The sequence below is a fragment of the Cupressus sempervirens genome, chromosome 3 (genome assembly GCF_028749045.1).
Source record: "Cupressus sempervirens isolate cs-2001-9-10 chromosome 3, ASM2874904v1, whole genome shotgun sequence".
Taxonomy (NCBI): Eukaryota; Viridiplantae; Streptophyta; class Pinopsida; order Cupressales; family Cupressaceae; genus Cupressus; species Cupressus sempervirens.
This window is the reverse complement of record NC_143120.1, coordinates 582173190-582189737: the sequence shown is the minus strand read 5'-3', so window position 1 is coordinate 582189737 and position 16548 is coordinate 582173190. Positions and strand designations below refer to the sequence as shown.

At 32.3% G+C, this 16548-nt stretch overlaps 1 pseudogene; it reads left to right on the top strand.

Moving 5' to 3' along the window:
- The window catches only part of LOC149567760 (septin and tuftelin-interacting protein 1 homolog 1-like), an 86663-nt pseudogene extending 70367 nt beyond the window's left edge, over positions 1-16296 (top strand).
- Positions 16297-16548: the final 252 nt, after the last annotated feature.

The following is a 16548-nucleotide window of genomic DNA, read 5'->3' as shown; positions in this document are numbered from 1 at the left end:
TTTCGCGTGAAACCCGACGATGCCCTTCGTACCTCTTTTCATGTCCTTCAATGTGATTCCATGGTTGGAATATTCAGATCTATGTGTGTGTGGTTTCTATTTCCTTCTCACCATTCCATATTTATACGTGTGCCTCCCGTACTCAATGTGGTGTGACCCTTGTGTGAGCGATGATTGATTTAATATCTCATTAATTGCAAGATTATGGGTTAGTTTTTACGTTTATAAATGTTTATTATATTTAAATATTATTAGAGTGTATTATTAATGATAATATAAATTTATCATCAAATAATTAAGTAGGATAGATAGATTATAAATATTTATCTTTTGTAATTGTAATTTATGTATATTGAATAATTGATATATTCTTATGGGGTATTTTTTATCATTGAATATGTTGTATAATTGTATGTTATTATAATATATTAAATTTATGTTATTCAAATATAATATCATATTGTATTATCATTTATATTAATTCTTGTATCGTTAATATATATTATATTGATTAGTCTATTAATCAATTTATTATAATTATCATTAGTTATTTATATCATATATATTCAAATGTGAATGTATTATAATCTTCTTTGGTTTCGTAATGTAATTATAATATTTATTATTATCTATTCATTATTGTTCTTAATTATTATCATTGTATAATATGTTATTCAAATATTCATATATCCTTAAATTTGGGCTCATGACAAAGTTTTATGTTATCGATTGTGCAGTAGAAAAAGGATGGTGAGAAACTTTCATTAAATTCCACCGTGTTTTATTGCAAGAAATAGGGAAGAGAAGAGCTATTAAAAAGGGAGTGGCAAGTAAGGAGAGGGAGGGTGATATTTTGATAAGAGGCATCGATCTAGAGATAAGAGGATGTCTTCTTGTGCATTAAGAGCTCAATGATTTTCCAGCAAGAGGAAGGTGGTAGAAGTTTTGAAACAAGGGAATAGAAAAGTGGTAGGAAAGCTACGACTGGAGGTGGAAATCAATTTAGAAGAGAAGCTTGTGGGACTTAACATTATTTTTTCCAAGACATCTAGGTTCTTTATTATTATTTTATTTTATTTTAAATTAATGATGAGTGTGTTGATGAATTAATATGGCATTTTGTACAAACTGTGTTCATTTATTTAGTCTAGATAAACAAACATTAGGACAAAAATTTCCTTAAGTGGGATTTTATTTTCTAGTCATAAAAACTCAGAAGTTCAATGTAAAAGGTTGCTGGTTGTCTCTATAAATTTTTGAGCATCTTTTGTTAATGCAAATTCGTTCACCAAGTATAGGATTGGCCAATCGCGAAATTGTCTTCTACAAAATTCACCCAAGCCAACGACTAATAGACAACTAGTTTTTTTCTTCTAGCTTAGATAATGTTTAATGATATTATAGGTGTATCAATGTTTAATTTTTTATTCATGAGTTTATTGCATCTCCTGGATAATGCTAGTGGAGTTATTTCTCTCAAACATCTTTCATTTTATATGATTTTCCCCAATTCCATTTCTGTTCTTTTGAATTTACATTGTACCAGGCATTTTCTCTCTCAATTTAGTCCATGGATTAAAGAAAAATGAAATTTTTTCATGAAGCCATTTACCTCGTGAACCTTAAAAACGTATTCCTCTTATTGGAAAGACATGGAGCAGCTTTTGTCTATTATGATTTTTGGTTTATTTGATCATTATCCTTTGTAATAGCATTGAATGTTGTACAAAGTTCCTACATTTTGTTTCTTGGTTGCTCAAGGTTTCGATAGCTGGAATTTTTCCTATACCTTAGCCTTAATGAGTTTCTTCTATAGTTGCCAATTTTTAAAATTATTTTAAGCATTGAGTTTACAATTCATCAAGTCATACCCTTAAATTGTTTGTTTCTTTATGAAATTTCTTATCTGTACTTTAGCTATAACTAATTTGGTTTTTAAGTTTAGAGATTTCCTTCACTTTTTACATATATGAACTTTTGGTTTTGTTCCAAAAAAATTACATTATGCAGTTATTAAATTTGACTAAATATTTAATCATTTTCTTGTAGGTACTAGCAAGACGTAAATACTTTTACAAGATATAGCTTTATATACATGTGTTCTAAAGTTTTGTTTTAAAAATATATTGTAATTGGATGACCACCTCCCTTAAGAAAATAGACTAGAATGAGTAAACTATGTAGAAATTTTCCTAAATCTATAGAAAAATTTAACTAAATTCAAATAGCAAAACATGTATGAGAAATCAAACCAAAATAAATTTCAATTCACAAGTAAATTATTTGAAGAATTTAATATGTCTTATTATTTACATATTCTCAAGAGCATAAGTACTATTGGGGTTACTTAATATTGCTTGAGTTTTAATTTTACTCATTTATTAATGGAATTGATAGATTTGTTTATATTAGTATTTGTATATTCAAGATCTCAAAGGTTATCACAGGAGTGAAATATTTACTACTTTACCTTCATATATATATGGAAAATGAAAATTTAGTTTTAGGAGGGGTGTTGAATGTGGATAAAAAAAGGAGGGTAGTTAAATGGATATCAATTGATGATTTTGTTTATTCTTTTCTTACTACCTACCAGTCTTTTACACTAAATTGGTTCATGATGCTTGGCCAAGCTCAGTAAAATATTTATGCATGTGATTGAAATGCATTGGTTATTTTTTTTTTTTTCCCTCTTCCATATCCTTGTAAATGTATCTACTAGACATAGGTGTAAGTAGATTAGATCACTTGGCTACACCTAATCTTTTTTATCCAACTATGCCAACTTGCTAGCCTACTCGCGCCAAGGTCAGGTAGTTCTTTTTAACTAGATAACCTTGGGGAGCTAACCACTCCATATTTGGGTGGTAAAAGCACATGAACAACTCTTTTGTCTCATGATAGAAGATGGATAGAGATCCAATGGCTTGGAGACAAGACAACGTGCACATGGACTCTCGAGTCTAATGGCATGTTAATTTTTGTGTTTATATTATTATATATATGTTTCATATCAGATGATGCACTAATGCTATGCTTATGTTTAGCATGTAGGTTGACATAGTTGTCACTTAAGATTGACATGATTATGTGTATATTTTGACTTCTTATGCATTGTAGTATTGACATGTGATCAACTTTGTATTGGATTTAAACTATATTAATTATGTTCAAGTTATGATATTTATGACAACATGTTTCATCTTTGTAACTTGTTTGAATGTCGTTGTAAAATTATATTCAACTTTGATGAAATGGAAATAAGTGCCTATATATCTGTAGTCAACATTTAACTTTTCAAAATTTTAAATTCCACATTTTGGGGTTGTTTGCATATGTGGCATGTGCTGTGGATTTTGGTTCTTACATATCGAGAATCAAAATCATAAGCATCACACAAATATATGAAGGAGGAAATGTGCTAACAAAAAGGTTGTAAATTATCTAACACAACAGAAGTTTGGAAATATTCACAAAAAATGAGGGAGTTTGTGCACCATGGAACAATTGAGGAAGCTAGGTATCAAATGAAGACTAAACTATAAGTTATCTAATTTGTATGCATACCAGGTTGTTGAATATCTAAGCCACATGTGGATAGAAAGTAATGTATGAAGCATTGGGTAACATCATTGTAATATCCCTTGCCCTAACTCACTAATTTTATCTCATGGAATATTATTAAAAACTTGTATGTTGCCTTTCAATGCTAAGAAATTTAGAATGTTCTCAAATGATATTACAATGGCTCTTATAATGAACTAATATGCAAGTGTAGTTCTTTTGATATTTTCAATGCATATACATGGAAACTAGATATGGAATGCATACCTACAACAAATTGAGATTTTGACAAACAGTTGACATACAACTATTATGCTAATCATATATGCTATTAGATGGACATTTCGTCAAACAAATGGTATGCAACATGTATCTCCTTTATTGAATTCATTCTCATATAAAATGTTATTATGAGTTTGCCAAGACAAATGGCTTACAATAATTACTACAATAATGCCAAAACCTAATTTTGAATTATCACAACAAAATAATATGCCCTAAAAAAATTACAATGTTAACTACTAATAGCTGCAAGAGGAACCTAATAATAGCGATGCCAAAGGATGGAGATGAATCAAGCATAAATACTATAGCGTGGCATCGTTCTTGTGTACTATAGTAGCCAATAATAATTGTATTCTCCAATTTAAGCACAAATAGAACTCCTGAATGAAGCTCTCCTAAATACCAATTTTAGTGGATATTTCACCACCTCAAATGGTTGCAACACTAAAGAGTTGACATTCTCCAATGGCTAACTAAAATCAGAAACATTAGTTTCTTCTCCCAAGTTTATATCAAATGCAATTCACAATAATCAGATGATTAACAATGAAGCTCTCTTCTCTACCTATTCTTTCCCTTCACCCTTTTGGAAGGAAATAAAATATTATTTAATTGCATTCTCTAGAAGCTTCCCCCTTTCCAAATTAGTTGTATTTCTAGAAAATGTACTCTCTAGAAGCTTCCCCCTTGCAATAAAATAATTAATTGTGCTTCTAGAAAATTAAATTAATTAAATACAAAGTCACCTTTTAATTTTAATTTATTTAATGATTTTATAAGAAATTAATTTAATCAATTTCTCCTTATTTCTCCACTTACTCTTTGGAGAATGTAAAGGCTAAGAGCTCCACTAAGATACTAAAAAGATGGGGACATTATAGTCTACCCTCCCTGAAATTGCTTGTCCTCAAGGAACTTCAAGTTTGGATGCTACAAAATCTCCTCATTCTCCCATGTTGCATCCTCTACTAGAAATTCCTTCCATTTCACCAAATACTCCCTTATAGTATGTCACCTCAAGTTTCTTTCTCTAAAATCAATGATAGCCTCTGACACCAATACCAATTTTCCCTCATCATCCAAGGGTGGAAGCACTATAGAAGAATCAATATGAAGTCCTAGCACCTTCTTGAGGTGTGACACATGAAAAACATTGTGCACTTTGCTCTTTGCTAGAAAATCTAACTCATAAGCCACCTCTCCCACTTTCCTGATAATCCTGAAGTGACCATACTATCATAGCTTAAGTTTCTTGGCACCACTCTTCTTGAGAGTGGACTGACAGTAAGGTTACAACATAAGATACACCATTTCTCCAAACTCAAAAGTTTGCTTAGTCCTTTTATGGTCTACATACTGCTTCTACTGATTCTATGCCTTAGTTATATTATCCTTGAGAGTCTTAACAATGTCTTGACTCTCCTATAACAAATCAGCTACACGAGGCACTCTACTATTACTCAAAAGTAGATCCATGAAATTGGGTGCCTCATACTCATACAGGGCCATAAAAGGTGACATTTGAATAGACATGTGATAAGTGGTATTGTAGCAATACTCATAGAGATAAATCCACTTTACCCATGTCTTTTGTTTCCCTGCTATATAATTTCTAAGATATCTCTCCACCCATTTATTCACTATCTCTATCTGACCATTTGCCTGAGGGTGGTAGCTAGTAATCAGAGTGAGGTCTGTCGTACGCAACCTAAATAGCTCCTACCAAAAGTGACTCATAAACTTGTTATCTCTATCACTCACAATGCTTTGAGATAAGCCATATAATTTGAATATATCTTTGAAGAACAACTCTACCACTTGTGTAGTAGTGTATGTAGTAGTGATCAGAAAGAAGTGTGCAAACTTCATAAGGTGATCCATAACCACATATATGCAGTCCTTGCCTTGGGCTCTAGGTAGTCCTGTGATGAAGTCCATAGATAAAATCTCCCACTTCCTATCAAGAATCAAAAATGGCTGAAGTAAACTTGCTAGATAGGAGTGTTCCTATTTATTCTGTTGGTAGGTGAGACATTCCCTAACATACTAAAGCACCTCTTCTTTGAGCCCTTTCCATGTGAAGCACTCTCTAATCTATCAGTATGTCTTGTAGAAACTAGGATGTCCTACCATAGGTGAATCATGAAAAGATTTTAGAACCATCCTCCTCACTGTTGAGCCTAGAACCAAAAATGTTCACCCTTTGTAAATAATGAGCTTATTCACAAGGGTGTATCTATTGTCTTGAATAGTTCCATCAATGAATCTGACTGTCTAGACATCCTTTGCATACTCTGCAAGGATCAAGTGTCTCTAATCCTCTGATATATCTGTCAATAAGATCAAATGGAGCCTACTTGATAAAGCATCAACAAGTACATTCTGTATTGCCTTAAAATATGTAATATCAAAGTCATAGGACTATAATTTTTTGACCACTTCTACTGCCTATCATTGAGATCGCACTACCCCAAAAGGTGTTTTAATATATTATGGTTAGTTTTGATACAAAATTTTCTACCTACCAGCTATCGCTTGAATTTAGCCAAAGCATGCATAATGGCTAACATCTCCTTATCATATATGTTGAAGCTCTGCTCTAGACCTCTTAATTTCCTTCTCTCATAAGCAATAGGGTGCTTCTCCTACATAAGAACCACTCCAATACCCTCTCCAGAAGCATCACAATGTATCTCAAAAGGTTTGCTAAAATTTGGTAATGCTAACACTAGATAGGAAGTCATCAACTCCTTAACTTTCTCAAAATACTCTTGTGCCTCAAGAGTCCACAAGAAAGCTCCCTTTCTCATCAAATATGTCAAGGGTGTTGCATGCCTAGAATATCCATCCATAAACCTCCTATAGAAACCACATAATCCCAAAAAGCCCCTTAACTATGTAAGGTTCATTGGTGAATGCCACTCTATAATGGCACAGACCTTTTTAAGATCCATGCATATACTTTTTGCACTGATGATGTGACCCAAATACAACAACTCACTCATACTTGAATCACATTTTGACTCTTTTGCATACAAGGACTCTCTGCACAATATATCCAACACCGTGTCAACATAAACCAAGTGCTCCTCCCAAGATCTACTATACACCAAGATATCATCAAAGAAGACAAGTACAAATTTCCTCAATTGAGGATGGAAAACCCTATTCATTGTTGCCTAAAAAATAGTAGGTGCATTAGTTAGCCCAAATGGCATAACTACAAACTCAAAATGGCCATAGTGACATCTAAAGGTTGTCTTCTTGATGTCTTGCTCTCTAACTTTGATCTGGTGATAACTTGATCTCAAATCTATCTTTGAGAAGAAGTGAGCTCTATGAACCTCATCTATCAACTCATAAATCCTAGGAATGGGTTACCTATTTTTAATTGTCTTCCTATTAAGCACCCTATAATCAATGCACATCCTCAATGTTCAATCTTTCTTCTTTATCAACACCACTGAAGAAGTGAAAGGAGACTTACTTGGTCTGATGTGGCCCATAACAAGTAACTCCTTTATGGTTTTTTCAATTTCATCCTTCAACCTCTTTGGATGCCTATAAGGTGTAATCATGATGGGCTTAGCCCCCTCCTCTAACTCAATGATGTGCTCAATACCCCTTTCTAGTGGTCTACCTGGTGGAATGTCATTGAACACCTTAGGGAATATTTGGTTGATGGAATAGAAGAGGACTATGAAAAAAAAATAGAATATGTTTAATATTCTTCATTTGGTATGCTAAAATGGAATTGAGAATTAGAAGACATGTTCCAATTTTTTTTGCAAATTGAGCATATGTCTATACCAAAAAATATCACTTATTAGAATAGTCCATTCCTATTCCCTATCTTATTTTTCTAATTTGTATAATATGTCAGTTTTGTGAGTGTTCATAAGCATGAGCAGGTAGGGTTGATTTTTTTGGAACAATTCAGGGTTTTGAGCTGTGGTTGCGATCAATTGTGAATTTCTACTACATCTTACTCCATGTTCAATCTGGATTTTTAGTGCAATATGGTCTAGATTTTCTATTCATTTTGATTTCAATCTACATAAATATAGGGGTCATCTCATTTGTTTGAGTCCATCCACATCTGTTTGAATTTTTTACATTCCTCCTTGTCAAAATCCTACAGCTGTCATTTCCCATGTCAAGCTAGTGTTTATGTCAACTTGATAGACTACAATAGTCACCCATGGCCAAGCATAGCACCTTATACATCCTCGATAGGAAAATTACATCAAGCGACATCTTTTCCCACCAAATTTAGGTTTCTCATGGTGAATTTTGTGTTGCTTTTTATTATGAAATGCTTGAGGATCTACAGGGGGACACTGTTATATATGGGGATTTTGAGAAATGTGACATCCATGACAAGGATCTGTAATGGTCTAATGAAGAGACGAAGCTACTTCTTTAGGAAGCTATTATTTGATAGTCACCACAAACCAATTACAACCCAAGGTCTAGAGTTTCCAATTTTAACACATTTTTTGATAGCCACCAAAATGCATGACAACCCAAGGCCAAAACAAGAACTTTGAAACACAAAAAAGAGATTTAGCGTGATAGAAAATTTCTATCAGATGTTCTAGTCAAGAATATTTTGATAATAAATCATTCTAGATACTAAATTCTCACAAAATGTATATTCATACTATAGCCTTCTCAAAAATGCTTTAAGAAAATTTAACCTTACTCTATTTGCAATTTTTTAGAACCAAACAAAGGATTAATATATTCCTAATCAAATTTTATGTGAACTAAACAGGATTGGAATTGTCATTTTCTACTCCTATTCTCCATTCTCATTCCCATTCTAATTTGCAATTCCTATGCCAACAACCAAATGGGCCCTTAGAGTGTTTAACTCTAAGTTCTTGAATATTAGGAGGATATTCAGTCTTTTGCTATCCCACTTGTGATGGCATTAACATGCACTCTGCTGCCCACTCTACTTGATCATGTTGAATCAATCTAGCCATCCTCTAGAAAGAGACCATTCTAAAATCACTACCCATGATTTCCTTAAGAATCTGTGTCTTCCCATTCACTTTAAACCTCATCTCCATCTCCTTGAGATTAAGAGTGAACTCACTAATATCGTACAACCAACTCATCCCAAGGACTATATATGTATCTCCCATAGGCACAATATAGAAATCTGCCTTAAAGGCATAATTATTAACTTCCAATGGGGGTCCAATTGAGGACATAGCCATCAACTACCCTCACTCTAATTCTACCAAACTCCTCTATTTGTATGCCACACTTCTCCACCAACCTGGCATCAATGAAATTATGAGTGGCACTGGTATCAACCAAAGTTATAATTCATTGTCCAGTAAGCACTCCTCTAATTTGAAATGATCCTTCTTGCTTAATACTAGTAAGATGAGCTTCCCTAAGTTGCATATCTCCTTCCCCATCCATGGACTCCATTTTAGACAAGTTTCAGCCTTGTCTTCCTTTTTTTCACCATCTATTTCCTCTATATCAAACTACTAGTCTGAATTATCTAATTCTAATTCCTCATAGTATGCCCACATAATTCTATTAGCTTTGCCCTTTGGTCTAAGAGGACAGTTATGGTTTGCATCATAGGGTCCCTTATAGTAGTAACATAATTTTTTCCTCTTCAAATCGTTTAATGTTTCCATGTCAAAAGGTACTAGATTTTTATCTTTAGAATCATTTTAAAAATCATTCCTCTCTAGTTTTCTATAAAATGGTTTGTTATCCTTACTATAAGATGCTCCTTTGGATTGAAATTTTTTTGATGGGGTTGCATGTTCCATACTTATTGCCTTTTTCATAGCTTCCTATAAAGAAATTGGATCAAATGCCTTTATCCAACCTCTCAGTGGTTCAGATAGGCCCTCAATGAAAAGAACTATCAATCTACACTCTGAAATGTTTGGCACCATGACTGCCAACCACTGAAATTCACCAATGAAATACTATAATTTGCCTATTTATTTTAGTTATGCTAATTCCCAGAAGTAAACCTCTAGATCTTTCTTGTCAAATATTTCAACCAACCTATCCACGAAGTCCTGATACTTTGTCACCTAATTATGTTGAAGTGTTACCATACCATGATACCACCAATCATGTGCTACTCCCTCCAAATGCAAAGTTGTGTATTTGATAGCTTTAATCTCTATCATTGGCCTTAATGCCAAGAATGTGTCAAGCTTATGAATCCAAGCTTGAGCTATCATCTTACCATTCCCATCAAATGTAGGCATAGTAAGCTTGCCTGTAGCCCTCTTCAACTGACTATTTTGACCCCTAGGCCTTCTATCCTATTTAAGTGACCTATAATGTTCTCTCATTTGATTTAAAAAACATTCAAAGGTCATCCTCTCCTGAACCTATGGTGCCAATAATTCCCATTCATCACTTTGTAGCCATAAGGATATCTGCAAATGTCTCATCCTCAACTTCCTATATTGGTTCATGTACTAGTTCCTCTCTAAAAAAAGTAGGATGTTTGGGCATATCTATTGTTCTAGAAAGAGTTCTATGAGTTTTAGGTGATCTCACTACACTCCTATTATCCCCTTGTTCCAAATTCCATCTGTCTAGTGGGTTCATGTGTTCAACCATGGTGGTGAGTGCCTTCAAAGTCTAAGCCATTCGCTCTTGTCCTGTAACCATTGCTCTGAAAAATTCCCTTGTTGCATGATCCTCATTCCTATTGTCTCCTAGTGGGCTATGCTCTTTCCTATCACCCATGGTGTTTGGTTGCCTGATAAAATCTTGTTCCCTATCAAACAAAGCTCACTTGATAGTGAAAAATATGCAAGAGCCAACCCCAAGTGGCTTGTGATTGCTAAACCCTTAGGATGGTAGGATTTAGCTCTGATACCAATGTAATATCTCTTGCCCAAACAAATTGATTTTAGCTCAAGGAATATTGTCAAAAAATTGTGTGTTTCCTTTCAATGCTAAGAAATTTAGAATGCTCTTAAATGATATTACAATGCCTCTTACAATGAACTAATATGCAAGTGCAATTCTTTTGGTATTTTCAATGCATTTACATGGAAACTAGATATGGAATGCATACCTATAGCCAACTAACATTTTGACCAAAAATTAACATATAACTATTATGATGAACATATATGCTATTAGATGGACATTTCATCAAACAAATGGTATGCAACATGTATCTCCTTTATTGAATTCATTCTCATGTACAATGTTTTTATGAGTTTTCCAAAACAAATGGCTTACAATAATGACTACAATAATGCCAAAATCTAATTCTGAATTATCACAACAAAATCATATGCCCTAAAAGAATTACAATGTTAACTACTAATAGCTACAAGAGGAACTTGATAATAGTGGTGTCCAAGGATGGAAATGAATCAAGCATAAGTACTGTGGTGTGGCATAATTCTTGCATATTGTAGTAGCCAATAATAATTGTATTCTCCAATTTAAGCACAAACAAAACTCCTGAATGAAGCTCTCCTGAATACTAAATTTAGTGGATATTTCACCACCTCAAATGGTTGCAACATTGAAGAGTTGACATTCTCCAATGGCTAATGTGATATCCCCATTTTGGAAAATAATTTAAATAATAAATAAATATTATATATGAAGTAATATTAATAATGATATTAAAATAGTAATATTTTATAAAGTAATATTATATTATAATTTCATATATATCATATTATAATAATAATCTAAATATAATTATGATGATTAAGATATAACAACACTATATTAATAAAGCATTATAATCTAATAATATATATAGTTGATATATTATTAAAATATTATATTTTATAATATAAATATTAATATAATATATTTTATAATATTAATTAATATAACCAAGCTTATTACTATAAATATATAATTAATATGATATAATTATGAAAGGACATAACTCTTTATATATATATACAAACATTTTTGGAAGGGGGATAAGGGGAAAAATATGAAAATATATGCATAGTTAAGTTTTAAACCCTAATGTCCTGAAACAGGACATTACAGCTAATTGAAATCAGAAACCTTAGTTTCTTCTCTCAAATTTATACCAAATGAAATTCAGAATACTTGTATGATTAAATGAAGCTCTCTCCTCTATTTATTCTTTTCCTTCACCCTTCTAGAAGGAAATAAAATATTATTTAATTGTATTCTCTAGAAGCTTGCCCCTTTCTAAATTAGTTGTATTTCTAGAAAATCCACTTTGTAGAAGCTTCTCCCTTGCAATACAATAATTAATTGTGCTTCTAGAAAATTAAATTAATTAAATATAAAACTTCACCTTTTAATTTTATTTTATTTAATAACTTTATAAGAAATTAGTTTAATCAATTTCTCCCTTTTTCTCCACTTGGCCTTCGAAGAATGTAAAGGCTAAGTGCTCCACTGAGATGCTAAAAAGATGTGGACATTATAGTCATCCTTGCAAACACATGTTAATTTGTAATAGCCTGCTAATATAATATTCAACATTTAAGGAGGAGTCACTAACAAATATTATAAACAAGATAATGCAAGACCGTGAAGATCCATGCAACAGAAATGGACAAAATCCCAAATCTTTATTGCAAACCCTAATGATGTCAGCTAGCCATAGTCCTCCAAAATATCAAACAAAACAATTGGCGACTAATTAGTTAAGATCTCTCATGGAATTCAGGCAAATGCAGTTTATTGGTAAAGTGTGTAAATTCAAGCAATAGGCAGAAAATGACATTATAGTTGAAGCATTAGGCTGGCTAACTGGCTTCTTTAGGACAAATGAGAAGTCAAGTGGGCCCCTCACTTTTATGCTTTGCAAAATGAAGGAAGTATTGAGGAGGGTAAAAGTTTTTTCTCCTTATATTATGCCTTTATTTTCCTTAAATAGATTAATTTTTTTCATTTTTAATCTATTATATGCTTCTTATGTGGTCTTCTTCCTCCAAAAATAATAGATTCTTCATGTCCCCAACTAGAGCCACTAATGGAACCCAAATTTTGGCAAATTAGAGTTCCTATTCAAATATCCAAGTTTCAGGTTTATATATGATCAAAGGTGCACAAAATGGTCAATCACAAGTAAATTGATAAGGTGGGATCTTTCTAATATGTTGGAGGGTAACTATTAATGAGTTTTATCTTTTTTTTTAATTAAAGGTAAAAAGTATTTCATGCCTATAAATGTTAAATTCTTGCCTTAATATTTTATTTTTTGGCCTTTTCCATAAATGACATATTAAACTAATGTTTTAAAAACATTTGTGAAAAGGGTCAATATTAATCTAATATTAAACTAGGGTTTCTATTAAATTAATGTTTATATCTAAGAACCCTAATTATATTATTTTTTATTTGTGAAAAAGGACAGGGGGAGGGAGTTGAAAACTCAAGCTCTCGACCCTATCTTCTTTCGTATCCTAACTACCCCATCTACCTTGACCAATTGGTGTATTTTATTCTTCAAGAATGGTAGTTTGATAGGAAATTTATATTTGCAATATTTTATTTTTCAAGAAAATTAAAGGGATAATTAATCTTTCTTTATGACACATTTTGCTTACAAAATATATCGATAAAGTAATAATGTTTAAATTTTATCCCTAGATCCTTAACATAAAATATTTTTATTTCATGCTTCATATTAAGGAAAAAGTTTTTAAGTAAAACTATATGTTCCTTAAGATGAAATATTTGTAGAAATAGTTTATTAGAGTTTTTACCCTTATATAAATATATTAAGGTTTTCATTAAAATGGTTGATTACTTTGTCAAATTTTTGAAACCATTTTATATGCTTTTATATTTGTTGAAGATAATGTCTTCATCCTAATGTTTATGCATGAGAAAATACTTTGGGAAAGCATAAATTAAAACCCTAATTTATTTATTTTTGGCGTGCAAGATTTATTGAAATTATTAAAGAATCAAAAGAGAAACCAAGCAAGCTAATGAAATTGATGATAACCTTGGAAATCAAAATGTGAGAAGAAATTATAAATATGGATAAATGGGGAGAAAATTTATTAATTCCTAGAAGATTATTCTATTTTATTTTAAGAGTCTAATGCAAAAACCTATTGTTTCACAATGTACCAAGGAGTCACAACTTTTCAAAATTGTACTTGTTTTCATGTCTACTTATATGTAGCCCAAAATCAGAGAAAGATATACATTCAGGATCATATTTATAAGCTATTAGTTTGTCAATTGAGAGGATATTCTTTTGATCATTATGGCTCTTTTTGTTATCTATATGCACCAGCAACACAAAATTTTGTGGTGAACAATTTTGAAAGAAATACATAGATTTGACATGGTCGTTTGATTTTTGGTGATATCATTCTTCTTTCATTTATCTTGTTCCTTTGATTAACCTTAAAGGCTTGCTTTGATCGATAGTCCCATTTATTGAATATTAGAGAGTTATACTTCAATACTTATTAAATAGTAATGTTGTATTGACTATTTAATCTAAATTACTATCTTATTGGTCTCTTGAGGGGAGTTAAACTCAATAGGACTTAGTATTGAAATTAACCTAATATTCAATGATGAATACTTCATCAAAGTGATAATAGTTCATCTTAGAGGGATTTTTTGATTGTCTCTTAGGGCTACATTAACATTGTAAGTGATTGATAGAAGATTGATAAAGACTCTATTGGTCAAGGCATTGGTCTCTTTCTTATTATTTTTTGAGTGTTCATGTTGATTACAGAAAGGACACAGGTGTAGGTGACGAAGATATCTGATCATTGCACATCACACATACATATACACCTACAAATTTTTACCAGCCATTTAATCTTTTAAGAAACTTGAAATCTCGTAAGTTATCTACTCAAAACCTTTAGGGTATGAGGTATAGGCCTACCAGCCTTGGTCCTACATAGCCAATGTTGCAAAAGTTTGCATCTTATCTAGGTGGGACCTCTTAGCTAGCAAATTACTACTAGGAGTTCCCAAAATTGGATCATCACTCCTTAGGAAACCTAGTCTATCAATTTAGGCACCAATAACTTGATAGAATCTAGGAAAGTGTTACGGTAGGTACTATGACATTGAAATCACTTCTAAGTGTCTTTGAGAATTTATAGTTCAAATACCAAGAGGACTAAAAGTTGTGCAATTTTTCATATATTACATTTGTATTTTCTTTGCCATTGCTTATAAGAGTGTTTCAAGATTGGGAACCACTTCAACATCCTTTGCATGGTTTAGAGGTAATATCATCATAGCAAAGGATTCTACAAGGGAATGAGCCTCATGATTATGGCATTTACATGAAAGTAAAACTTGCTTCTTCAACTCTTTACACTCAACTCTTCACTGAAGTTATTCTTCTAGTAGTGAAAATAGCTACTACAAATTCCTAGGAGTTAAGGGACCTTGATTTTATGCTATATTTTCTAGAGACATGGGAGAAGTTACTACAAGCTTCAATACTTCATAATATTTTGGATCATATAGTGATGCCCAAATTAACAACAACTATAGATACTTGGAATCCTTGTAGGGAGATTGTGCCAATGCATGCATGGTTACATCCTTGGCTTCCATTGTTGGGCCAGTTTATGGAGCCTTTATATCCAACCATTTGTTATAAGTTGGGGAATGTGCTTCATGCTTGGCATGTAAGTGACGCATTTGTATATGCAATTTTATCACCTTGGAAAATTTTATTTGATCCTACTAGCTAGGATAAGCTAATTGTTCATTTTATCATATCTAATTTGATGATAGTTCTACATGAATTTGTAATAAACTCAATTAGTTATCAACTAGACCAATTTAACTAGTTTATGGCTTGGGCATGTGCTAGTCCCATTTATCATATGGTTGAAATGTGGTAGGCAACATTTTTTCCAAAGTGGCAGTAGGTTTTGTATTATTGGCTTTGTCCAAGTCTTGATTTTAATGAAGTAACACAATGGTTTTTAGGTCAGAAAGGACTATTTTTCCCTAAGCTTCTTGCTAATGAGAGGATAAGAAGTCAACTAAATGTAGCCCTTGAAATGATGAATCAAGCTATAGAGAAGTATGGAACAACCTAGGGCTAAAGGGAATGTAAGCTATCTTAGGGTGACAAAGCAAGGCCAATTTGAGACACTTCAGCAACAACAAGCAATAGCAACATATGCTCAATAGCAAGCCTCATCTTCCATGGGTAGTGGGATTCACCTGAATAACTATATGGGTGCACCTTAGTTGAGTTTGAAGGAAGTGATTGAAATATATGCACAAGAATGTGACATTCAATTTTTCCCTAAAGTGGGACACACACATTATAGTCTTAGGGTTTATGGATTTGGAACTATTAGTATCTATCTAGATTTTTTAATACAGTAAGTGCTTGCACAATCTAGAGATAGATGGGTGATTACATCATTGGAGCAACTAGTTGAAATGCACCATAATCAAACTGGAGGAAATCGTTGATAAGCCAAACAAATAATGAAGAGGAAACTTGAAAACTTGAATGTTGAAATACTAAAATGAAAGCTATCAAGGATCAAACACCTATGCCAAAGTTACAATGCAATATGAAGTTGATTTTAGATATGATAGAGGTTGATATTCAGAAGTTTGATCAAAATTTAAGGTATAAGAGAGAGTATGTGGCAATATATGAGAAGGAGAAGGAGAAACTTTAGAAAGAGATTGTAGGAAGAAAAAAAAATAGTTGAACAA